Source organism: Schistocerca piceifrons, chromosome 2, assembly GCF_021461385.2.
Source record: "Schistocerca piceifrons isolate TAMUIC-IGC-003096 chromosome 2, iqSchPice1.1, whole genome shotgun sequence".
Lineage (NCBI taxonomy): Eukaryota > Metazoa > Arthropoda > Insecta > Orthoptera > Acrididae > Schistocerca > Schistocerca piceifrons.
In genome coordinates this window covers 909,374,680-909,402,553 of record NC_060139.1, presented here as the reverse complement: position 1 = coordinate 909,402,553, position 27,874 = coordinate 909,374,680, and the positions used below count along the sequence as shown (strand labels likewise).

General features: G+C 43.2%; 1 non-coding gene across 1 annotated transcript; it reads left to right on the top strand.

Moving 5' to 3' along the window:
- The first annotated feature begins 24,286 nt into the window (after positions 1–24,286).
- Trnas-cga lies at positions 24,287–24,361 on the top strand. Its single transcript has one exon. It is a non-coding gene; the product is annotated as a tRNA-Ser (tRNA).
- Positions 24,362–27,874: the final 3,513 nt, after the last annotated feature.

Sequence of the window (27,874 nt, the reverse complement as noted above, 5' to 3'; positions counted from 1 at the left end):
CTTCTGGTCCCGAAAAAATCGTAGAAATACTAAGACTACTCACAGTATTAGCTGCCACATGGGACACAGGTCACAAGAAACGAAATAATGTCAAACATTTCCGAGCTTTGAGAAAGATGTATCATGGAATAATTATGGAGACGATTGTTCATGAGCTCCACAGGGCAGCATGCAAAACAATACTGCGCAGACTTGTCATAATACGTGGACTGGGCGATTTATGGCAGATTGATCTCACAGTTGTGCAAGAATACTCGCAATCATGTAAAACGCATTTTAGTGGTTGTAGATACAGTACCTTCTGTATATTCATTTCTGCTGTGAAGTTAAAGATGGAGGAGAAAGTTGTGTAGGTATTTCAACGGCTACTGCAGATTGGGATGGATCGGTGTCCTGAGAGCCTTGAAACCGATCATGGAAGCGAATTTTACGACAGGTATTTCAAAGCGGTAATGGAACGACCGCTGATAACCTCGGCGTTGAGAGCCTTCTAGTTGCTTCTTCTTCTGGAATGATATGGAATAAAGCACTACTCGACCTTCTACCATCTGAAAGCTAGTATCGTTGAACGCTTGGACTGTATGACCACAACCCGGGTGTGGATGCAATACAATCTTCAAGGATCATACTAATGGCTAGATATTCTACCACAAATTATTGTCAAGCGTAATTGGCTACTCATCATATAATTGAGATGAGATATATTGTTGTCTGTGATAAAGGATTTCTAAATGCAGTATACAATCGTACTAATATGATGGGTCAAAGAAAGCAGAATTTCAATGAAGGTGATTTGAAATCCTTCAAAATATGAAACTGCGTTTGAGGAGTCTTACCTGCCGTACTGGTCAACGGAAATATTTACAGTTTCCAAAGTGCAGTGTACAAACCCGAGAACTTACATTTTAAAGGACTGCGACAGTGAAGAAATTTCAGGGAGGTTATACACAGAGGAATAACAGAAAAGATCTGATGCAGCAGACGCGTTCCTCAAAACGTGGGTCATAAGACGTTGCAGGAGCAAGGCATTAGCGAAACGGCTCGGCTTCCTGTCAAAGCACTACAGTTGGGTGGATGCTTACAATCCGCTGTATAATAGCACACAGAAACCTCAAACTATGCAGCAGTGCTACGAAATGCATCAGCAGCAGAGGTGGGGGTGGTATTCTCAATAACCTACCAGCTGAACTTCATATCCCTGTTTACAGCTATTGTGGATCTGGAAGAAAGCTGAAAAAAGAGTCTAGTTCATGGTGATAAGGAAAATACTATACTAGACAACGCATGCAAGGAGTATGATATCGCAAATGCCGTTGCTGTTTGAATATTAGCTGGTAAAACCAAGCAGATACGTCGAAGAAAGAGCATTGGGATAGGTCAATGTATTGCTGCATTCACGGTTAATAAATCAATGCATGCCAAACTTAAACTGGATGCTGAAATGAATTTCAGGCAAGTTATGAACGCAGCTCATCGTATACTAAAGAAGAAGAAAAAAATTACGGGTGCACATTAAAAATTCCATCCAATCGGCGGCGGCAGTGCCAAAAGATGCCTTGAGGCAGAAAGGTGGAACAAAAGGACGTATGAAAATGTCTAGGGTTCTGCCAATACCTAATACATCTAGTGGAATCATTCTGTTTCTAATCCCTGCTTTGCTGGGTTGTCAGCCATTGGTTCGTTAGTATGAGAAACTGTCCCAGTAACTCCAGCAGTAAGGAATGTACAAAATGCAGAAGACCGACTACAGGAGGCTAAAAGACGTAATAGGACGATGGAGGTCATCACCATCAGTAAAGGAATTTATTTAAAACTTCGCAGGAAAGTGCAGCTGCAAACAGCGAATTCTATAGAAATACAATGCACACATGCAGTAAAATCATTTCTATGGGAATGTATCGTCTGCTGGATGAGGCAGCTCACCTGATGATTTCTGCAGAAATAATTTCTCTCTGTACAGATGTACAGACGCAGGCAGTTCCTGACCGCTGACTATAAATAATGAGCACTGAATGGCGCCCGTCTATTTGTCTGACCAGCATCTAGGCATCAGTCATAAAACATTAATCAGTACATGGCACTGGCAATGAAGCAAATAAGTGCTCCCACTTTGAGGAGGGGGTTGGTGGTAATGATAAAAGCCCACCATCACCCCCTGTTGGCAATGCATTATGTGCAGAAGTAATGCAGGATGGGATATTGTGTGTAAGTAGCAGATTTGTGTGTATGTGTGTGTCTAATTTTTTTCGATATTATTGACTGTTATGCACTTTTTAGGTTTGGTTGATCCTGGTGTGTAACATATCTTTATAAATGTGTGTCTTTTTTTCTCACTTAACCTCTGTGTTTTTTTAATTTAATTTTTTTTTTTTTATTTCGCTGTTTGAGAAGTCGTTACTTATGATCCATCATCACTGTTCACAGAAATAGAGGGATGATATGTGAATATATGTCTGCGTATTGAGATGTTAAGCACATTATGTCAGTATGTATCACTGATGAAAACAGTATGTAGTACATATGTGCATCTGTGTGTTTTATATATGTGTAGCAAATGCTGCTGATGTTTCATGCATTTGTTTTCTTATAAAGCTTCCTTTTTTGTTATAGCAAGCCAGGCACAGCAGCAGGATATGTGCTATTATTTTGGCAGATGGATTCCTGCTAGCCAGGTACCTGACGCTGGTGATGTGGTGATTACGCAGAGTTTCTGTGAAAGTAACTCCTTTTTTATTTCAGACTTGCATAACTTTTCGCTGCTCATTAGCTGTCACATAATTCAGAACTGCTTAAGAAATACGAGGTACCGCCTCTATTGCCTCAACCTATAACACCCTCAATGTGGCCCTCAGATGAACTAAATGAGATGATTGTGGGGGCATATGTGCTTTTAACACAGTCGGGCGATGCAAACCTTTTAGTAAGTATCCGTCTATATATACCTGTGTGTGTGTTTTTGTGTATGTTTGTGGGCATAAATTCACAAGCTATTTTCGGCTGTTGTGATGCTCATTTTTCAGAATTGCTTGATGAACTGGAAGTGCCGCCTTTATGAACGATGCCCAGAGCCGGGATTGCTGTACTTTTACTTCTGTGTGCTGGACTGTTGTGAGCACTATCAATGCCAACAACACTGCTGCCAGACCCGTCGTTGATGCAGCCATCGACGGTGCGTGTGTTCTATCATTGCTGTTATACACCTCGCGAACAGGTTCATTCCACACATCGTGAGTGGACCTGTCTACACGTCCAGCAGCTTCCAACTCTTCGCGAGGGAGATCCACATACGTCACATCGCCATGGGTGGTCATCGCCTAATCCTGGCCCATTCTGCTATCATCCTGGGCCTAACAGTTGCAGTCACCCTGTTAGTGAATGCCAGGTAAATCACGCAGCTATATTGGACTACTGATCTTGCAATCTTGCATTGGTAACACTAATGTGGAATATCAATATCCTGCTACTTATCTTAATGTCTACCAAGTAGTAGTCTTGGAAAGGGAGCTCCCTGAACTTGTCCACGGCCCACAGATTCCACCATTAGTTGTAAGGCCGTTCTGTATTGTGACCTGACACCCACCACTCACACCCACTCCTCCTAAAGAAGACAGTATTGCTGAGGAGAAACGTATTGTCAAAAATTGGATGAAAAATGGAGTGATATCGTGGGGTGGATCAGTCATTAACTGGTGTGATACCTTTGCCAAGAGAGTCATAATATCCCATTTTTCCGATATGTAGGAATGAGTGTCAGGTAAGGCACTCAGCTATGTACTCCACTTCGATGTTTACTCACATGTTCATGACCCAGTTAATGGGAGTCCTAGTTTCATCTCCCTTTCGAATGATATTGCTTTTAAGAAAGTACCTATTAATGTCTAAAATCTAAAAGAGGCTGATGAATATTGATTAGCGTAATCCTTTGTGGCTTGTGATAGAAATTATTCAGAATATCCATATCGTAAGGATATTTACGTAGCATATCATATCTGTGAGCACAGAAACTTTGAGGGCATCTCATTCCCTATCAGAACCAAGGATCTACAAAAATTCGAGAGGTAGAACAAAATTTATTCAGTTTACGTTTATGCTTAGCAGCAAGATAAAAAAAGCAAGCCAGGGGATGGTGAAGAGCACACTGTGCAGAAAGAAAAAAAGCGTTAAGTAGTTGGGTCCCTCTACTTTTTAGCGCCTCAGATGCGTAGATTTGTAGCTGTTCGATGAGGGCGAGAAGTAATATTACCTCAGGTTCAAAAGCATCTGCTGCCTACGTTCCTCCCAATTACCAAAATAAAATGGTACAAGACATTTTTGCTGTAGATGCCTCAAATATTTCACTACAAGAGAGTTTTTAGAAAGACATCTTAACTGACTGCGTGGGTCAGGAACTGGTATGCGTGGAAATGCTCACAGAGGATAAAAAATTCTTAAATTTTAAGAATGCCCACCACCAGGAACGCTGTCTGACTTTGAGCGGTTACTAATTCCTGTGGCACAGTGTGAAGGTAAACCTGCTGCCTCTAATACAACCTTCACTGGACGACCCATGCCATATGCAGCTGCATAGCAAGCTGTACGCTTGTATAATTCTACTCTCAGTAAATTCGAAGCATACATCAAGGATAATCTTGCGATATGGTTGCTGTCTGAGCTTAAAATACTTGTGCTGGAAGCTGATGCTCTTTATAGTAATAATATTCCCATGACCAAGTTGCAGAAGAATAATGAATTATATGAGCAGGCAATTAACTTTCATATTTGTGGGCTGCTGTTGGATAGAGATACAGAAATTCCATGTAGAAATCATTGTCATCAAATGTGGAAGTTCCACGGTGCAGCTCACAATGCATGCAACTTGAAGTATCAACTGCCGTGACACACACGCGTCTTCTTCCGTAATTTGAGCGGGTGTGTTGCTCACTTTCTACTTGAGCACATGGGTAATTTTGGCCTGAAGAATGATAAGATCAGTGTCGCACCTGACAAAGCAGAAAACCGCACAACAAATATCACTCCAATTCCTATATTGATTGTGCTTCATGCAGGCACCTCTTCAAAAACTTACGCAATGAATCAGGAGGATATGCATATCACCAGAGCTGTATACCCTGATGATGCAAAGTTTCGGCTTGTGACAAAGAAGAGGGTCTTTCCTACGAATACCTGGATTCAGTGGAAATACCCCACAAGACTACGTTGTCTACCATAACCATATTCACCAGTAAACTTACAGACACAGACACAATGCTTGCAGAGTATGAGCATATGGTGAATGTTTGGCAGGAGTTCAACATCTCTTGATTTAGGGGAGTATGTTCAATTGTATATGGACACTGATGCACTCCAGCTCGCAGACATTTTTGAGAAATCCCGGAGTGTATGTATGTACACATACACTCTGGAACCTGTGTTCTATTTCATGTATCAGAATCTAACTATTTGCCATGTTGATATGTTACTTTTTTTCGAAAGCAGGATTCACGAGGGACTTTACCAGCGTGTGCACAGGTATGCCAAGGCGAATAACCCGTGAATGGTTGAGGGAGAGTACAGACCATCTATGATTTGAATGACATCTTTTACTTGGATGTAGAAGTCTCTATGGCCACGCCATACAATCAACGATCTCTGCCGTCTGGTGGTTCTGATGGCTGCCTGAAGAGAGATATCCAAGATGTGGTTGTAAATTCCTATGGGACCAAACTGCTGAGGTCATCGGTCCCTAGGCTTACACACTACTTAATCTAATTTAAACTAGCTACGCTAAGGACAACACATACATCCATGTCCGAGGGAGGATTCGAACCTCCGACGGAGGAAGTCGCGCGAACCGTGACAAGGCGCCCCTGACTGCGCGGCTACCCCGCGCAGCTTACTCAAGATGTGGTTGCTGATTCTGGTGAGAGATAGGTCTTAGAGGCAGATCTGGCATATCCCATCCATTTGCATGACGCACACAGTGACTTGCCACTGTGTCCAGAGCATCTGCTCCTGCAAGATGGTTCCATCGGAAAGCTGATGCCAGCGCTGGGGAATAAGCAAGGATACATCCCACACTATAGGATCCTCCAACAATGTCTCAGTTTGGCATTATTAGAATCGCCCACAGCATCTTCTTCAGTTAGCGTCCCTGATTGAAGTACGTTGATATAAATACTGGAAGAGGGCTCATGTGATGTGTAATTTTGAAAAAGATTTTTACAAATTAATAAATAATTCTATTTTCGACAAAACCACATAAATTGTTAGAAACCAACACGAAATTCATTCGGTTTGCCGTTGGGATGGAAATAATGGTGCAAGAGTTTACGTCACTAGGCCAAATTTTATGTGGGACACAATTTTCAACGGTGGCTTAATCACTGAGGAGATGGTTAAGGTTCCAGTGAAGTTCACGGAGCTTGTCTGTAGAGATATATGTATTCTGGACTCCTCCAAACTCCACAAATAACGATTCCACTATAAGTTTGGGGAGCCAGACTCGCTGATTCCAAGTTACTTTATTAAGGTACATACAGTTTCATCTGCCGGGTGAAGGGCTGCGACCCATGTAAAGCAAGTAAGACCATACCAAAGAAGTCGACACGTCTGTACGTGTGGCTGATAATCCTTATGATATAACACCTCAGATGAAGAAGGAAATCGGCCTGATGAAAGACAAGGTAAATAGGTCACAAATTGTGGAGTTTATGGAGCTCAGATCAAAAGTGTATTCGTACTGTATAGATGCAAGTGCTACTCAAAGATGGGCTAATAATGGTATAGTGCGGCCTTTGAGACTCTTACTCCAGAAGGCAACAGTCTGTCCAAAATTACTTTAGGATTGACAATTCGGCAGGAGCACTTGAAGGCGCACAACAAAGTTGCCACGTCCTGCGAGGAACACACGCTTAATCTTACGTTTCATACAAATAATTCAAACAAGAAAATTACACTGAAGCGCCAAAGAAACTGCTAAAGGCATGCGTATTCAAATACAGAGATTTGTAAACAGGCAGAATACGGCACTGCGGCCGGCACGCCTGTATAAGACAACAAGTGTCTGGCGCAGTTGTTAGATGGTTTAGTACTGCTACAATGGCAGGTTATTTAGATTTAAGTGAGTTTGAATGTAGTGTTATAGTCCGCGCACGAGCGATGGGACACAGCATCTCTGACGTAGCGATGAAGTGGGGATTTTCCAATACAACCATTTCACGAGTGTACCGTGAATATCACAAATCCGGTAAAACATCAAATTTCCGACATCGCTGTAGCCGGAAAAAGATCCTGCAAGAGCGGGACAAACGACGATTGAAGAGATTCGTTCAACGTGACAGAAGTGCAACTCTTCCGCAAATTGCTGCAGATTTCAGTACTGGGCCATCAACAAGTGTCAGCATGTGAACCATTCAACGAAACATCATCGATATGAGGTTTCGGAGCCGAAGGCACACTCGTATACCGTGATGACTGCAGGACACAAAGCTTTACGCCTCGCCTGGGCCCGTCAACACCAACATTGGACTGTTGATGACTGGAGCATATTGCCTGGTCGGACGAGTATCGTTTCAAATTGTATCGAGCGTATGGACGTGTGCGGGTGTGGAGACAACTCACGAATCCACATATCTTGCATGTCAGCAGGGTACTGTTCAAGCTGGTGGAGGCTCTGTAATGGTGCAGGGCGCGTGCAGTTGGAGTGATATGGGACCCCTGATACGTCTAGATACGACTGTGACAGGTTGTACATACATATCCATCCTGTCTGATCACCTGCATCCACTGATATCCACTGTGCATTCCGGCAGACTTGGGCAGTTCTAGTAGGACGATGCTACGCACGAGACGTCCAGAATTGCTACAGAGTGGCTCCAGGAACACTCATCTGAGTTTAGACACTTCCGCTGGCCACCTAGCTTCTCAGCCATGAACATTATTTAGCATATCGGGGATGCCTTGCAACGTGCTGTTTGGAAGAGATCTCCACCCACTAGTACTCTTACGGATTTATGGACAACCCTGCAGGATTCGTGGTGTGAATTCCCTCCAGCACTACTGCGAGGTGCCGGGGTGGAGAAGAGTTTGTACCTCTTTAATTCAGACGAATTTTGCATGAGAATGAGACTTGCACTCGACCTCCTCCTTATCTACATCATCATCATCATCATCATCATTTAAGACTGATTATGCCTTTCAGCGTTCAGTCTGGAGCATAGGCCCCTTATAAAATTCCTCCATTCAGTGCTAACATTGGTGCCTCTTCTGATGTTAAACCTATTACTTCAAAATCATTCTTAACCGAATCCAGGTACCTTCTCCTTGGTCTGCTCCGACTCCTCCTACCCTCTACTGCTGAACCCATGAGTCTCTTGGGTAACCTTGCTTCTCCCATGCGTGTAACATGACCCCACCATCTAAGCCTGTTCGCCCTGACTGCTACATCCATAGAGTTCATTCCCAGTTTTTCTTTGATTTCCTCATTGTGGACACCCTCCTGCCATTGTTCCCATCTACTAGTACCTGCAATCATCCTAGCTACTTTCATATCCGTAACCTCAACCTTGTTGATAAGGTAACCTGAATCCACCCAGCTTTCGCTACCATACAACAAAGTTGGTCGAAAGATTGAACGGTGCACAGATAACTTAGTCTTGGTACTGACTTCCTTCTTGCAGAAGAGAGTAGATCGTAGCTGAGCGCTCACTGCATTAGGTTTGCTACACCTCGCTTCCAGTTCTTTCACTATGTTGCCATCCTGTGGGAATATGCATCCTAAGTACTTGAAACCGTCCACCTGTTCTAACTTTGTTCCTCCTATTTGGCACTCAATCCGTTTATATTTCCATCCCACTTACATTACTTTCGTTTTGGAGATGCTAATCTTCATACCATAGTCCTTACATTTCTGATCTAGCTCTGAAATATTACATTGCAAACTTTCAATCGAATCTGCCATCACAACTAAGTCATCCGCATATGCAAGACTGCTTATTTTGTGTTCACATATCTTAATCTCACCCAGCCAGTCTATTGTTTTCAACATATGATCCATAAATAATATGAACAGTGGAGACTGGTTGCAGCCTTGTCTTACTCCTGAAACTACTCTGAACCATGAACTCAATTTACCGTCAACTCTAACTGCTGCCTGACTATCCATGTAAAGACCTTTAATTGCTTGCAAAAGTTTGCCTCCTATTCCATAATCTCGTAGAACAGACAATAACTTCCTCCTAGGAACCAGGTAATATGCCTTTTCTAGATCTATAAAGCATGGATACAATTCCCTGTTCCACTCATAACACTTCTCCATTATTTGCCGTAAGCTAAAGATCTGGTCCTGACAACCTCTAAGAGGCCTAAACCCACACTGATTTTCATCCAATTGGTCCTCAACTAAGATTTTACCCACAACGCTGATTAAAGAGATACCTCTGTAGTTGTTACAATCTTTTCTGTTTTCATGTTTTAAGATTGGTGTGATTACTGCTTTTGTCCAGTGTGATGGAACCTGTCCCGACTTCTAGGCCATTTCAATCATCCTGTGTAGCCATTTAAGACCTGACATTCCACTGTATTTGATGAGTTCCGACTTAATTTCATCCACCCCAGCTGCTTTATTGCACTGCAATCTATTGACCATTTTCTCCACTTCCTCAAATGTGATCCTATTTCCATCATCATTCCTATCCCATTCCATCTCGAAATCTGAAACATCTAATCGTATTTTCACCTACATTGAGCAACTCTTCAAAATATTCCCTCCATATGCCCAAGGCATCCACAGGATTCACCAGCAGTTTTCCTGACCTGTCCTAAATACTTGTCATTTCCTTCTTACCTCCCTTTCGAAGACTGCTAATTACACTCCAGAATGGTTTTCCAGCTGCTTGACCCATAGTCTCCAACCTGTTTCCAAAGTCTTCCCAAGATTTCTTCTTGGATGCTGCAATTATCGGTTTGACTTTGTTTCTTTCTTCAACATAACTTTCTCTGTCTACCTGAGTTCTAGTATGTAGCCATTTTTGATACGCCTTCTTTTTCTTTTTACAGGCTGCCTTGACTGTGTCATTCCACCAAGCTGTTTGCTTCATCCTACTTTTACACACTACTGTTCCAAGACATTCTTCAGCCACTTCTAGTACTGTATCCCTGTACCTTGTCCATTCCTTTTCCAATGACTGTAATTGACTACATTCAACTAACTGGTACCTTTCTGAGATCGCTGTTATGTACTTGTGCCTGATTTCCTTATCCTTAAGTTTCTCCACTCTTATCCTCCTACACATTGCCCTGACCTCCTGCACTTTCGGCCTCACAATCCCAATTTCACTGCAGATTAAATAATTATCAGTGTCATCAAAGAATCCTCTGAATACACGTGTGTCTCTCACAGCCTTCCTGAATTCCTGATCTGTTATTATATAGTCAATGACAGATCTGGTTCCCCTGCCTTCCCAAGTATACCAGTGAATGTTCTTATGTTTAAAAAAGGAGTTTGTGATTACTGAGCCCATACTGGCACAGAAATCCAAGAGTTGTTTCCCGTTCCTGTTGGCCTCCATATCCTCTCCAAATTTACCCATAACCTTTTCATACCCTTCTGTTCGATTTCCAGTCCTGGCATTAAAACCACCTATGAGCGGAACACTGTCCTTGTTCTTTACTCTAACAACTACATCACAGAGTGCCTCATAAAAACTATCCATCTTATCTTGATCTGTCCCTTCACAATGCGAATATACTGACACAATCCTAATTTTCTTGCCAGACACTGTCAAATCTATCCACATCAGTCGTTCGATTACATACCTTATTTCAACTACGATGGGTTCCATTTCTTTCCTGATGTAAAGCCCTACACCTCAGTGTGCTATTCCTGCTTTGACTCCTGACAGGTAGACCTTGTATTCCTCTTCTTTCTCACCCCTTACCCGAATATCACTAACAGCTAAAACGTCCAGCCCCATCTTACTTGCAGCCTCTGCTAGCTCTACCTTCTTCCCAGAGTAGTCCCTATTGATATTAATAGCTCCCCATCTCATTACCATTTGTTTGCCAAGTCGTATCTTAGGAGTCCCTGGTTTGTCAGTTAGAGGTGGGACTCCGTCACCTCCAAAGGTCCGAGGCATTTTGCTCTGATTGTTGCCAGCATCATATTTAAAGTACCAGGGAAGCAGGTTGCTAGCCTTACTTGCCCCGAATCCCATTGGGTTTTACCCCTAACGGTTGAGGAACTAGTCGGTGGATTTGGTAGTCTTTGCCGTATGAGCACAAAGGTGACCACGACTCAGAATATGTCAGAGATGCCCAGCCTTATTCCAAAGTAACTGGTATCCCGACTGTCGGGACCACTTACTTGGCCACTCATACGTTGCCCGTGGTTCATGAACTAGGACATGACTACAGGAACCCACACCATGAACCATTATCTACCAGCTAATTAATTATGAGCACAACGGCAACAGAAGGAAATAATGGTGGACACTGCGAGTTGATAAAATAAAGAGTGCACACTCACATTAATTTAATAAAAATTGTAATCTACTCAAAAAATGGAACTTTATCATAATAACAACAGGAAATGGTATTCTGTCTATATCTAGGAAATGATATGCGGATTAAATATTACAATGAGATTTATTATACGTCAAGACATAAAGGCACATGATTGTCGACACACACAGTAAGTTAAAGGATAGGGTATACTGAAATAATATGAGAATAAGAGTTGGCTCAGGAACAAGGGGCTCCTACTCTCCGTGATGCAATAGATTGACGATAATGATTGGAGGTCCTAATGAATCAAATATTAATCTCCCGACTATATGGCAGTATCGCAATTAGTAGTAGGAGCTCAAATGGGATCACATGGAGAAACAAGCAAGGTGGACTCGTAGCAAAGCGAGCACGCGTGCTGCTGAGGGATTCAGTATAAAATTGATAAGGTCCTACAATGCCGGAGCCGCAAAATACTGTACCAGTACTGAAATCTGCAACACGTCGTCGGTAGGCAGCGTCCTGATGATGTAGGCGCCGACTTCTGCCGTGCAGCAATTCTGTGTCAACCCCTGGCCGCGAAGGCTGTCCAAGAATCATAATTTTTTCCGAAAACGAGTGACCAAGTCTCAAGACCCTCCGACTCCGACGAAGATCAGATCCCGAATCCCCACCTGTGATGCGATGCAAGAGCGAAGCCAGCGTTGCTCAAATCCCTACTCTCCTCAAAAACCGCGAATTAGCATTCAGTTCTGATTCCAAAATTCCCCCACACTGTCTCATAACATCATTTGCGCCAGTAGGGACCGTTCCCTCCAATTTCGAGCAGGGCTTTATGACGTCAACTAACCTCAGTTTAAGTTGACCAATCATGCCTCTGCTATTCAGCTGAGGGCACTGAACTTGCCGTTTGACCGGATACAAAAACAACCTGCCTAGACCACCGGCCATCCGGTGCCAGACAGTCGCACTCAGCAGGGCACAGTCCACAAGTATTCTCAGAATCAGTAGGACAATGCAGTCAGTCGGTGCCTGGAATTTTCATTCCAGATGCGCCGGAACGGTAAACACATAAGCTGCGGCAACACTCAGACGTCTCGTAGGTCGTTTCGCCCTGCATACAATGGGCGAAACTCGACCTACGTCAGTCGTTCCGCCAGGCGCTTAAGCCTATTGTACAAACCCCTCAGAATTCAGGGAAGTGCAAATCCCAAACGGAAACGCGGTGTGCCGCGTCCTCTGATGCTCGCCTCCACCAGGCCACCGATGGAACTAACCCAACATGTATAGGAATAAAGTGAAAAGTATTTTTGAGCTCTCAGTACAAATACTCTCATTACAATAACCTTATTCGGTCTGTTACTACCGTGCAATGACATAGAACATTAATAAAATTGATGAAAATGGAGGAGTCATGCAAAAGAGGGCATGGAACCTCTCATTACCCATCCCCCCCCCCCCAGTCACTTTAGATTATTTTTGGTAGCGGTCGACTCACTTGACAAAGGTAGTGTGTCAATTATTGAAAAAGAATCAGTCGAAACAGTTTCCAAAATGTCACAACAAATTGGCAGATTACATTGAAATTTGATGATAAAACGAAAGGTGGAATTTTTCTTATGACTTTGCCAACATCTTACTCACATTGACGAATAAGTCACACGCAACACAGATTCATCCTCAGGGAGCCCACTGTCGTACAAGGACATACTCGCATAATCATACAAATGTTGAGCACATGCCAGGACGCCAAGTTCGAAGCTGCAGTAAAATGTTGACCTAATGGGTCTGCAAACTTCTCATTAAGGTAACATTTAAGAATTAGCTACTGGTGCCCAACTCAAACACACACATACTTCTGCATGAAGCCAAAGAGGCAAACAATATTTCTATGCTTCATGGTTGAAACATTTAACCACACTCATGCCGTTTCCCTGAACAGCAATGATGATAATTTTTCACTGTGATTGATTGACTGATGGTTCATTCACCATTAACCAGAATTTTAACCTCCGATATTCCGCTCACATACACAAACAAAAATACTCTCGTGTAACTGTAGCATATTATTCTGTATAACATTTTGTAACTATTGACACATACATAAAAAACTTGTTCACATAGTGACAATTGACAGGCATCAACATAATTGAGATAGAGGGATATAGTGCACACAAAAAGACAGAAATTTTTTAAGTATACCTGCGTGATCGAAGGTTATGTAACATAGTGTGCATCACCAAAAAAAATTGTTCCAAACTAACATGATGATAGGGAACCAGGATATCATTAACATGAACATGTATATATAAAAAAATAAGACTGAAAGATATAAAACAAAACAATATACATGCAGTTAAAATTGTATTTCCAGTTTCTAGTGACTTAAATAAAGTTTGGAGGGAGGGGCAAAAAACCAATGTTATCACTAAAGGCACGAATATTACTGTGTTCACGCAGTTGTCTGAGAAAAAAAAAGGCAGTTGACCATAACACCCTTCACACACTAACATCACTCAACACACGGACATTACCGCACTCGTCTGTGGAGCGAGATGGTGGGAGAAGGGGGCGCCTGCTGGGAGCAATGCGACTAGTGGTGTGGGACACCAATCTAATATTTCTTGGAACCAGGCGCAGCATCCGGAAGTAGCTCCAGTCATCCTTCACTCTCTGTAGTGGCATTGTCCATCAAGAAGAAGCTCGTGGGGTGGTACGACAGCCTATTGTTGATGTGCAGTGAAGTAACGTACGATGGCAAGCATATGTACAGGCTTTGAGTCCATTGGACAGGTAGTCGCCTGTCCGAAGACAGTAACACTTGTTCTTATCTAGACCAAAAAATTACAATACAGGATACTACTCTTAGAGTGACTCCAACACTTGTGGAGTCATCTGATGGATGTTGAAGCAAGTATAGCAGATCGATCAGCGTGGACGATTGCTCGGAACTGCTCTCTGTAGGAGAGGAGACAATCACGACAAACTGCAGTCCAGCAATACCCAGCACGGAACTGCTTTGGGCATGCAGTCTGGCCTACTATAGTGAGTTATGCGAACTCATTCAGGAACAGTAAACAGTGTCCGTCATAAGTGCGGCTCAAGAGGTCTCTCCGAAGCTTCGTGCTGCCATTGTTAGAGCACGCCCTCGTCGTCCGACACCTTTTCTGCAGTGGAATCCCCATTTCTGCGTCACCGCTGAGTGGCGTCGTGGTGTCTCCTTGGCCAGCCGCCAACAGGGTCGCCTGTCCCGGTGGGAATGGGTTGTGTCCGCCCTTAACAGGAATCGTTAGCGCTGGGATTTCACCCGGAACAAGTCCCGCCCACTCAGTCCCGGTTTTCCCGGTCTTTGTTCGGCGCCTGGGCATCGTTTCAGTTGACCCACGTGGCTTACCGCGTTCGGCTGCACTTGGAGTGAATGTTACATTAATATCTTGGTAGGTCTTAAATTTTCCCAGGTGGTTAAAAGACACATTACAAGGAACGTGCACAATTGGGCTCAGCTGTGCCAGGTACTTCCACAGCAAACATAACAGTAAACAATGTAGCAATGAATTCTTTAAATACAAGAACTCAGTATCCAGATGAATAGCCTATGAAGAAACATACTTCTATGTGAGGAAAAGCACCCAAAGCTAAAACAGGATAAACCTACCCTCAAAGAATAATTTGTTTGGAGAAAGAGGAACCACAGTATACTTGACACTTAAGTTTCAGAACTCAGACAGTATATGTGAAACAAGCAACAATGTTCACTATACTTCCAGAGGGCATCAAAATTACTTTGTTGTTGCTAGATCGATCCAAGCTGATTTCGCGTGCTATTCACTGAATAGTTTTGCTGAAAAATTTTAGGGGTGAAAGAAGAACTAGCACAGCATGAAGGACGTTTTACAGCCATGAAACACCGCAGCATATATTTCCTCCATAACTGCTCTGTGACAAACATAAACATCACATTATTATTTTTTTAAAATGGTTTGAATGACATTTACGAAATTGCTAAATCTTTTGGTTAAAAACAGACAGGACAAAGAATAACGACACATTATTTTCCTGAGACGTTTGCAACAGCATATAGGTCACTAATCACACAGAAACAGCTACAATTCTTTGTAACCTCGTTTATAATGCGCAGGTATGCTATTGGAAGAATTTACACGTTAAAATTCACCCATTACCCATGCAAATACTAACGAAATATGTCATACATGCAAATATCTTACTGCTTTCATTAGGCATTTCTACTTTATGACATTCTTATATTCTTTAATTTTCGTGAGCTACTATGAGGGCCTACATAAACAAAACAACCTTCACTTATTTCTATATAACAGTGATTTTAGACGACAGAGTTATTCGAGTGCATCCGTGGCTTTACTGGCGACGTGACAGATTCAAGACCATTGTTTTCGCATTGTATGTTTGCTCTGCAGTTTCCCTCAAATAAACGTATTATAGTAAGTGAATCCCCCCCATGAACCATGGACCTCGCCGTTGGTGGGGAGGCTTCCGTGCCTCAGCGATACAGATAGCCGTACCGTAGGTGCAACCACAACGGAGGGGTATCTGTTGAGAGGCCAGACAAACGTGTGGTTCCTGAAGAGGGGCAGCAGCCTTTTCAGTAGTTGCAAGGGCAACAGTCTGGATGATTGACTGATCTGGCCTTGTAACAATAACCAAAACGGCCTTGCTGTGCTGGTACTGCGAACGGCTGAAAGCAAGGGGAAACTACAGCCGTAATTTTTCCCGAGGGCATGCAGCTTTACTGTATGATTACATGATGATGGCGTCCTCTTGGGTAAAATATTCCGGAGGTAAAATAGTCCCCCATTCGGATCTCCGGGCGGGGACTACTCAAGAGGATGTCGTTATCAGGAGAAAGAAAACTGGCGTTCTACGGATCGGAGCGTGGAATGTCAGATCCCTTAATCGGGCAGGTAGGTTAGAAAATTTAAAAAGGGAAATGGATAGGTTGAAGTTAGATATAGTGGGAATTAGTGAAGTTCGGTGGCAGGAGGAACAAGACTTCTGGTCAGGTGACTACAGGGTTATAAACACAAAATCAAATAGGGGTAATGCAGGAGTAGGTTTAATAATGAATAGGAAAATAGGTAAGCTACTACAAACAGCATAGTGAACGCATTATTGTGGCCAGGATAGATACGAAGCCCACACCTACTACAGTAGTACAAGTTTATATGCCAACTAGCTCTGCAGATGACGAAGAAATTGAAGAAATGTATGATGAAATAAAAGAAATTATTCAGATTGTGAAGGGAGACGAAAATTTAATAGTCATGGGTGACTGGAATTCGAGTGTAGGAAAAGGGAGAGAAGGAAACATAGTAGGTGAATATGGATTGGGGGACAGAAATGAAAGAGGAAGCCGCCTTGTAGAATTTTGCACAGAGCACAACATAATCATAACTAACACTTGGTTTAAGAATCATGAAAGAAGGTTGTATACATGGAAGAACCCTGGAGATACTAAAAGGTATCAGATAGATTATATAATGGTAAGACAGAGATTTAGGAACCAGGTTTTAAATTGTAAGACATTTCCAGGGGCAGATGTGGACTCTGACCACAATCTATTGGTTATGACCTGTAGATTAAAACTGAAGAAACTGCAAAAAGGTGGGAATTTAAGGAGATGGGACCTGGATAAACTAAAAGAACCAGAGGTTGTACAGAGATTCAGGGAGAGCATAAGGGAGCAATTGACAGGAATGGGGGAAATAAATACAGTAGAAGAAGAATGGGTAGCTTTGAGGGATGAAGTAGTGAAGGCAGCAGAGGATCAAGTAGGTAAAAAGACGAGGGCTAGTAGAAATCCTTGGGTAACAGAAGAAATACTGAATTTAATTGATGAAAGGAGAAAATATAAAAATGCAGTAAGTGAAACAGGCAAAAAGGAATACAAACGTCTCAAAAATGAGATCGACAGGAAGTGCAAAATGGCTAAGCAGGGATGGCTAGAGGACAAATGTAAGGATGTAGAGGCCTATCTCACTAGGGGTAAGATAGATACCGCCTACAGGAAAATTAAAGAGGCCTTTGGAGATAAGAGAACGACTTGTATGAATATCAACAGCTCAGATGGAAACCCAGTTCTAAGCAAAGAAGGGAAAGCAGAAAGGTGGAAGGAGTATATAGAGGGTCTATACAAGGGCGATGTACTTGAGGACAATATTATGGAAATGGAAGAGGATGTAGATGAAGATGAAATGGGAGATATGATGCTGCGTGAAGAGTTTGACAGAGCACTGAAAGACCTGAGTCGAAACAAGGCCCCCGGAGTAGACAATATTCCATTGGAACTACTGACGGCCGTGGGAGAGCCAGTCCTGACAAAACTCTACCATCTGGTGAGCAAGATGTATGAAACAGGCGAAATACCCTCAGACTTCAAGAAGAATATAATAATTCCAATCCCAAAGAAAGCAGGTGTTGACAGATGTGAAAATTACCGAACTATCAGTTTAATAAGTCACAGCTGCAAAATACTAACACGAATTCTTTACAGACGAATGGAAAAACTAGTAGAAGCCAACCTCGGGGAAGATCAGTTTGGATTCCGTAGAAACACTGGAACACGTGAGGCAATACTGACCTTACGACTTATCTTAGAAGAAAGATTAAGGAAAGGCAAACCTACGTTTCTAGCATTTGTAGACTTAGAGAAAGCTTTTGACAATGTTGACTGGAATACTCTCTTTCAAATTCTAAAGGTGGCAGGGGTAAAATACAGGGAGCGAAAGGCTATTTACAATTTGTACAGAAACCAGATGGCAGTTATAAGAGTCGAGGGACATGAAAGGGAAGCAGTGGTTGGGAAGGGAGTAAGACAGGGTTGTAGCCTCTCCCCGATGTTGTTCAATCTGTATATTGAGCAAGCAGTAAAGGAAACAAAAGAAAAATTCGGAGTAGGTATTAAAATTCATGGAGAAGAAATAAAAACTTTGAGGTTCGCCGATGACATTGTAATTCTGTCAGAGACAGCAAAGGACTTGGAAGAGCAATTGAATGGAATGGACAGTGTCTTGAAAGGAGGATATAAGATGAACATCAACAAAAGCAAAACAAGGATAATGGAATGTAGTCTAATTAAGTCGGGTGATGCTGAGGGAATTAGATTAGGAAATGAGGCACTTAAAGTAGTAAAGGAGTTCTGCTATTTGGGGAGCAAAATAACTGATGATGGTCGAAGTAGAGAGGATATAAAATGTAGGCTGGCAATGGCAAGGAAAGCGTTTCTGAAGAAGAGAAATTTGTTAACATCGAGTATAGATTTAAGTGTCAGGAAGTCATTTCTGAAAGTATTCGTATGGAGTGTAGCCATGTATGGAAGTGAAACATGGACGATAAATAGTTTGGACAAGAAGAGAATAGAAGCTTTTGAAATGTGGTGCTACAGAAGAATGCTGAAGATTAGATGGGTAGATCACATAACTAATGAGGAAGTATTGAATAGAATTGGGGAGAAGAGAAGTTTGTGGCACAACTTGACCAGAAGAAGGGATCGGTTGGTAGGACATGTTCTGAGGCATCAAGGGATCACCAATTTAGTATTGGAGGGCAGCGTGGAGGGTAAAAATCGTAGAGGGAGACCAAGAGATGAATACACTAAGCAGATTCAGAAGGATGTAGGTTGCAGTAGGTACTGGGAGATGAAAAAGCTTGCACAGGATAGAGTAGCATGGAGAGTTGCATCAAACCAGTCTCAGGACTGAAGACCACAACAACAACAACAGTAAGTGAATTAGTTAATGAAAATTTCTCCTTATTGCCCTTAAATAACATCACGTTATTTTTTGTTTTCTATTGCTGGCGATGCTTTCAATTCTCTATAAATATTTTTATTTCTTTAATAATGCAGATTCATATTACATTACTATCCAGAAAAGCTTAAATTTCTTATCGTTACTGAATTTCATCACAGTATAACACTTGTTAGACTGCGACGATAACAACTATGTTGTAGCTTCCAGTTTGCAGAATTGGCGGCCGTTTAGGGGAGGGCCTTACACTATGGATAGGCGTGGGTGAAATCCTAGCGCTAAGGGCACGTGCCCTTAGCTGAGTGGCTGGGTGTTGTGTGCTGTCCTTAGGTTAGTTAGGTTTAAGTAGTTCTAAGTTCTAGGGGACTGATGACCATAGATGTTAAGTCCCATAGTGCTCAGAGCCATTTGAACCATTTGAACCTTAGCTGGCCCAGAGCTGTCCGCCATGTGAGCCGCTGCCTTACTTTCACTGCGCTGAGCAGGTAGGCGGCACGCACCTCTGAGCCGTCGGGGAGAGGGGGCATGTGTCCTGGCACAGCCGCCTCCCTCAGGCGTCCCCCTGCCCCTCGGGCCCATTTAATCCACACAGACCACCTTGTAGCGTCAATTCTCGTCCAGCAGTTACTCGTTGTTCCCAGTACCTGCACAATACACAAATCGTTCTATAAAGCGTGCCTCCCCAAAACTTTTTGCAAATACAGCATTTAGAATTTCATACAATTGTCTTAGGTAGTATTCTGTACATTCAATAAAAAAATTAATCGAAATGAATATTTACATGAATAGACCTGTTACACTAATACAATACAAAATTCTTATACTCTGCTGAGAGACTTTATAATACTTATTGTGAAGAATAGTGACTTAACCTATGGGCGCATTGTTAATACCAGGGTATGTGTAATTATAGAATCATTAACATAAAGAAAAGCTGAAGTACGCTACCCATAACCCTAAACTACTATATGTAATCCCAAATATAGCCTACCCGTCACTGGAACATTCTCACAACTACTGGCGACACTCTAACTTCCCAGACTACGCTAACTACGCTATCTGCAGGCGCCACTGCACGTCCCCCGCTGTCTCTGATCCCAGATGCCTCGATGGATCCCTGAAACTGCTCAGAACGTGGTGGCCGCACACAAATGTACAATTAAAACGTATTACACGAGATAAAATTAGATGCAATGGCCTTAGGAATGGAAATTAATAAAAATACTATATGTAACTTATCAGCTACACGCGTTTACCATACATAATCCCCCGTCCTGCCCCGCTGAGACAACCCGATGGATGTCGCTGTCTCTAGCGTGGCCGATACGCTGAGTAGGTCGCTTCTCATCTGAGTTGGAACTAGATGTACTGAAACTTACGGTGGAAAATTTACACACAAAAAAAAAAAACCGGCAGACTTCGCAAGTTACAATGCAAAGACTCTACCTCTATAAACAAGTTCTTATAAATATCATACTTTTAGACTTCTCTTGTGTGCTACATCTCATACCAAGACACCAATTACCGGACTTCTTGATGAATTCCATACCTTCTGCATTACACCGCTCATATGATAAATCCCTGCGACCGCACACGTTCAGAGACGTGACGTACCATCGTGCGAGAAACTCCCAGAAAGGTGGCGCCCAGCACCAGCGGCATGGGCGGGCACAATGGCCACCTTTGTATATCCGCCTCCGAACCCTAAGAGTATGGTGCAACGCGCTGTGGCGTGCCCAACACGCCAACGAAAAAAAAGCCTCACGGAAAATAGGTGTAACACTGCAATTGTGTGCCCATGACACCAGTGACAAATACCGCGCAAACACACAAATGGTGCAACGCTGTAAGGCGTGTCCAGAACACTGTCGATATGCATCCAGTAGCTCTTCCTCAACAAAGACACAGTAATAGGCATGGTGTAAAGACAAAACACACATGAAGATGGAGTCTGTGTTACCAATGACTCGGAAGAGTGGTGGCTCCCCCATGTAACGGCACGTCCGGAAAAGTGAGTTAGAACGACACTTGGCTTTCTCAGTTAACCAGTATCGCGCAAGATCATATGTCGCTTTGTAGCCCCTACAAGTTACACAAGTACATGTTACAGAATATAAAATAAAAACAAATCACCACACTTAATGCCTAATATCTACACAACAGAAAGATTTTTTCTAATCCAGTCTATTTTACAAATGTTTCCCTTTTGTTTCACGCACAGCCAACACTTTTTTTTTTTTCTATACGAAAACTACATTCTCCCACTCCTTACATTTCAACGTATGTAAACGGCTCTGTCCGAGTATTTGTGCGGATTTTCCACGAGCCGAATCCGCAAGGTCCTGGCTTCAATCTCGCCCTCCATTTCTGTTTCGGTGATTGGAACTCGTGTTAGGACCATGTATTTCGATTGACTCATATTTAGGAACCAAGTATTTTTTTGAACTCTCAGTACAAATACTCTCATTACAGTGACCTTATTCGGTCTGTTACTACCGTGCAATGACATAGAACATTAATAAAACTGATAAAAATGAGAGGAGACATGCAAAAGAAGGCATGGAACCTCTCAAAGTCCCCCGCGAATCCTGCATTCGAGAAGAAAAAATATGTCAACATTGGTCAACAGTTCGATGTTGACACGTGGGGAGGTGTAGCAGAAGTCAGTATCCAGAGTATATGTTCCCAGGCATAAGTACTGGGATTTGTCAATACATCTGTAAGCAAGTGCCATCCGTCTCGATTTACAATTTAGCATATTCTTATAAATTAGAAATGTTGAACTCCTGCAAAACATTCGCCACATACATATACACCACATCTGTTATGGCAGTGCCTATAAGGCTGCTGGTGGTTCCATGGCGTCTCTCCATCGAGTCCAGGTATTCATTGGAAAGACCCGCTTTTTCGTCACAAGCCGAAACTTCACTCCGTTGGGGTATGTGGCTGTGGTGTAATGCATATCCTCCTGATACTTTGTCGCAGCAGGTTTCAGAAGAGGTGCATCCATGAATCGTAATGAATACAGAAAGTGGAGCAAATTCTTGACGTGATTCGCTTGGAAAATTAAATGTATTTCTACATTGTGAAGTTTTGCACTGAACTTATCAATCTCAAAGGTGAAATCACCCATGTGCCCAACAAGACAGTGAGCACCGTATCTGCTCAAATTATGGAAGAAGATGGGTATGTGTAGTGGCAGTTGGTATTTCTAGTTGCATGCATTGTGAGCTGCACTACGGAACTTCCCCATTAGATGACAATAGTCTCTACATAAAATTTCCGTTTTCTGTCCAAAGGCAACCCACAAATATGAAATTCCACTGTATGCTTCAATAAGGCATCATTCTCCTGTGAGACAGTCAACGGAATTTTTTTGGTATGAAGGACATCAACACTCAACATAAGTTTTTTGAGCTCAGAGAGCAATCATCACACAAGATTATCCCCAACGTATGACTCGAATTTGCTGCAGATGGCATCATAGGACCATACAATGCTGCATATGGTGCCTGTCGTTCTGTAAAAGTGGTATGAGAGGCTATGAGATCACCTTCACAATGCGTCACAGGAACTATTAAGCACTCAAACTCAGCACATAACGCAACTGCGTTGCTGGTGGTGGGTATGCTTAAACTGTAAGAATTTTTCATCCTCAGTGGGCATTTCCACACATACCAGTTTCGGCTCGAGCAATCAGTTAGATTTCTTTCTAAATACTCACTTGCAGTAAATGAGTTGAGGCATCTGTGGCGAAAGTGCCTCATGCCTTGATGACTCGACATTTGGGAAGGAAGTAGGCAGGAGATATTGATACACATGTAGTGATGCTTCTCACCTTCGGAGATCAGCAATAGATCTACATGTTTGAGCGTTGACCAGCTACTCTGGAAAAGTAGAGAGATCCCACTACTTCGTGCTTCACATCTCCTGGCCTCCTTATTTTTCATCTACATGCAGAGCATAAACGTGAACATAGTAATTAGGTTTCTGCCTCTCGCATTTCGGTAGGTCTGGGATTGTGATGGGGAATGAGATACTTTCGAAACTATAATGCCCACAGACATTAGATGTTATGTATGTATCTATATGATACGCATGATCTCAATAATTTCAGTCGCAAGCCAGAAGTGACGTGCAAAGCATAATTCACCCTTCTCATCTAGGTTCTGTACATTATTACATGTCTTGTCAGCGGCAGTACCTGGAGGAAGAGGGATGGAACTGGACGCTCTTATTAAATGGATCACAAACATGTGACTACAAATCAGGTTGGAGTACATGGCTGAGCGACTTAACAGACTATCTTTCTTGCATATTGGAAAAAAGCTACAGTTTGACACTCTCGATAAAAGAACACTTGTATAGATGGTACTACTGCCTTCTTTGGGGAGGCGGTGGGGCGGGGGCGGGGGGGGATGGATGCAACAGCTCACCATAAAGAACCGTACTGCACCTCATGATGCCAGGACACAGCTGTGTTGACAATTTCGGGGTGCTTCCTTTCCAATATTTGAGGATCCACACTGGGGTGATAATTATGATGGGCAAATGATGAGCATAATGACCTGGGTTGTGGTGCTTGTGAACACTAATTCAAGGGTCGATGCTGAGGTGACGAGTACATTGTGGTGTAGGTTCGCAGGAGAGCTTCTGTAAAGTTTGGAAGGTAGGAGACGAGGTACTGGCAGAAGTAAAGCTGTGATACCGGGCGTGAGTCGTGCTTCGGTAGCTCAGTTGGTAGAGCACTTGCCCGCGAAAGGCAAAGGTCCCGAGTTCGAGTCTCGGTCGGGCACACAGTTTTAATCTGCCAGGAAGTTTCATATCAGCGCACACTCCGCTGCAGAGTGAAAATCTCATTCTGGAAACATCCCCCAGGCTGTGGCTAAGCCACGTCTCCGCAATATCCTTTCTTTCAGGAGTGCTAGTTCTGCAAGGTTCTCAGGAGAGCTTCTGTAAAGTTTGGAAGGTAGGAGACGAGGTACTGGCAGAAGTAAAGCTGTGATACTGGGCGTGAGTCGTGCTTCGGTAGCTCAGTTGGTAGAGCACTTGCCCGCGAAAGGCAAAGGTCCCGAGTTCGAGTCTCGGTCGAGCACACAGTTTTAATCTGCCAGGAAGTTTCACATTGTGGTGTAGTTTGTCCAGTGCCAGATGGCTCCAGTACTTTTGCAAATGAAACAGTGGGACTGATAAAACTTATATATATATGGAATAAGCATACGCATCCGTCAATAATAGTAATTTGCAATTTCAGATAGTTATACTGCAGTTCACCGTCTCTAAGCAGAGTCAAAAGCGGTGGACCCAGTGCTCTTAAAGCTGCCAGTTCGATGGTCCAAGCTGGGGTGATGATGGTGATGATGATGATGATATGATAATCATAATATTAATGATGATGGGCATATCATGAGGCTGGGCTGTGGCCATGGGGTCGCAAGCAGTGGGCACAGCAACGATGATAACCTGGGCTGTGGTGCGTGCAGACGCCAATTCGAGGGTCGAGGCTGGGGTGATTAGTACATCGACATCAGTGACGTTGCTAGTCCACCTCCAGATGGCTCTCATACTTCTACGAAGGAAGAAGTGAGATTGATAAGTATCACACAAACATACATGCAACAGATCATCATACAAAAATCCATCAATAATAACAATTTCTGATACTTAATTTGTGGTTCACAAAATGATTTAAACCACATCTCGTTTCTATCATTCAGGATATTACACTCTGAGAAAAAAAAAGGACGCATCATGGAGGAATAATCCGAAACGGCGGGAAATTGGTAGACATGATGTACAGACAAGTAAATGATTACAACTTCAGAAAAATTGGATGATTTATTCAGCAGAAAGAGCTTGACAAATTGAGCAAGTCAGTAACGCACTGGTCCGCCTCTAGCCTTTAGGCAAATATTTATTCGGCTGGCACTGATTGAAAGACTTGCTGGATGTCCTCCTGAGCGATATCGCACCAATTTATTTGGCCTGGAATATCACTGGCTGGAGTAAAAATGTCTTCAGTGATGAGTCCTGCTTCGAAATAAGCCCCAATGACCAACGAAGACGTTCTGGAGATGCCTCGGCCAGCGGTGGGTTACCAAACTGACTGTCGCCCGCTATAAAGCCCAACAACCGTGAGTAATGGTCTTGGGTGCCATTTCATTTCATAGCACGTGCCCTTTGGTTGTCAGCCGTGGCACCCTTACAGCACTGCGGTATGTCAGTGATATTCTACGCCCCATTTTGTTGCCCTTAATGGCAGGCCAACCTGGGCTTACATTTCAGCAATATAATGTCTGCCCACACATGGCAAAGGTCTCTATTGTTCTTCTCCGTGCTTGGCAGATCCTACCTTGGCCAACAAGGTCGACGGATTTGTCCCCAATTGAGATCGTTTGGAGCATTATGGTCAGAGCCCTCCAACCAGCTCGGGATTTTGACGATATAAAGCACTAGTTGGACAGAATTTGGCACGACATCCCTCAGCAGGACGTCCAACATCAATGAATTCCAAGCCGAATAAGTGGTTACATAAGCGCCGGAGATGGACTGATGTGTTATAGACTTGCTCAATTTGTGAGGTTCGTACTCTTAAATAATTCATACAATTTTTCTGAAATTGTAATCATTTGTTTGGCTATACGTGAACATCGCATCTACCGATTACTGTCTGACTCGGATAATTTGTGCGTGGTGCGTTGTGTCTCATGTCTTACAGTGTATTAGACATAATCTGATAGACGTTGAAGAGCCACAGAAACTGGTACACCTGTCTAATATCGTGTAGGGCCACGCGACCACGCAGAAGTGCCGCAACACGACGTGGCATGGACTCGACTAATGTCTGAAGTAGTGCTGGAGGGAATTGACATCATGAATCCTGCACGGCAGTCCATAAATCTGTAAGAGTACGAGGGGTTGGAGATCTCTTCTGAACAGGACGTTGCAAGGCATCCCAGATATGCTCAATAATGTTCATGTCTGGGGAGCTTGGTGGCCAGCGGATGTGTCTAAACTCAGAAGAGTGTTCCTGGAGTCACTCTGTAGCAATCCTAGGCGCGTGGTGTGTCGCATTGTCCTGCTGGAATTGCCCAAGTTCGTCGAAATGCGCAATGGACATAAATGGATGCAGGTGATCAGACAGGATGCTTACGTACGTGTCACCTGTCAAAGTCAATCTAGACGCATCAGGGGTCCAATATTACTCCAACTACGCACGCCCACACCATTACAGAGACTCCACCAGCTTGAACAGTTGCCTGCTCACATGCAGAGTCAATGGATTCATGAGATTGTCTCCATATCCGTACACGTCCAACCACTCGATACAATTTGAAACGAGACTCGTCAAACCAGAGAACAAGTTTCCAGTCATCAAGAGTTCAATTTCGGTGTTAATAGGCCCAGGCGAGATGTAAAGCTTTGTGTCGTGCAGTCATCAAGCTTACACGACTGGGCCATCGGCTCCGAAAGCCTATATCGATGATGTTTCGTTGAATGTTTCGCACGCTGACACTTGTTGATGGCCCAGCATTGAAATCTGCAGCAATTTGCGGAAGGGTTGCACTTCTGTTCCGTTGAACGATTCTCTACATTCGTCGTTGGTCGCTTTCTTGCAGGATATTTTTCCGGCCGCAGCAATGTCGGAGATTTGATGTATTACCGGATTCGTGATGTTCACGGTACACTCGTGAAATGGTCGTACTCACTCACGTCATCGCTGTCTCGGAGATGCTGTGTTCCATAGGTTATTCGCCGACTATAACACCACGTTCAAACTTACTTAAATCTTGATAGCCTGCCACTGTAGCAGCAGAGACCGATCTAACAACTGCGCCGACACTTGTTGTCTTATATAGGCGTTGCCGATCGCAGCGCCGTATTCTGCCTGTTTACATATCTCTGTATTTGAATACACATGCCTATTCCAAGCTTCTTTGGCAATTCAGTGTATTAAAACTCCGACCGAATACACCTTGGGAGGCCCAATGGTACCGACCGGCTGCCGTGTCAACCTCAGCCGATACGCTTTACTGGAGCAGATACAGGGTGTTTCAAAAATGACCGGTATATTTGAAACGGCAATACAAACTAAACGAGCAGCGATAGAAATACACCGTTTGTTGCAATATGCTTGGGACAACAGTACATTTTCAGGCAGACAAACTTTAGAAATTACAGTAGTTACAATTTTCAATAACAGATGGCGCTGCGGTCTGGGAAACTCTATAGTACAATATTTTCCACATATCCACCATGCGTAGCAATAATATGGCGTAGTCTCTGAATGAAATTACCCGAAACCTTTGACATCGTGTCTGGCGGAATGGCTTCACATGCAGATGAGATGTACTGCTTCAGCTGTTCAATTGTTTCTGGATTCTGGCGGTACACCTGGTCTTTCAAGTGTCCCCACAGAAAGAAGTCAAAGGGGTTCATGTCTGGCGAATAGGGAGGCCAATCCACGCCGCCTCCTGTATGTTTCGGGTAGCCCAAAGCAATCACACGATCATCGAAATATTCATTCAGGAAATTAAAGACGTCGGCCGTGCGATGTGGCCGGGCACCATCTTGCATAAACCACGAGGTGTTCGCAGTGTCGTCTAAGG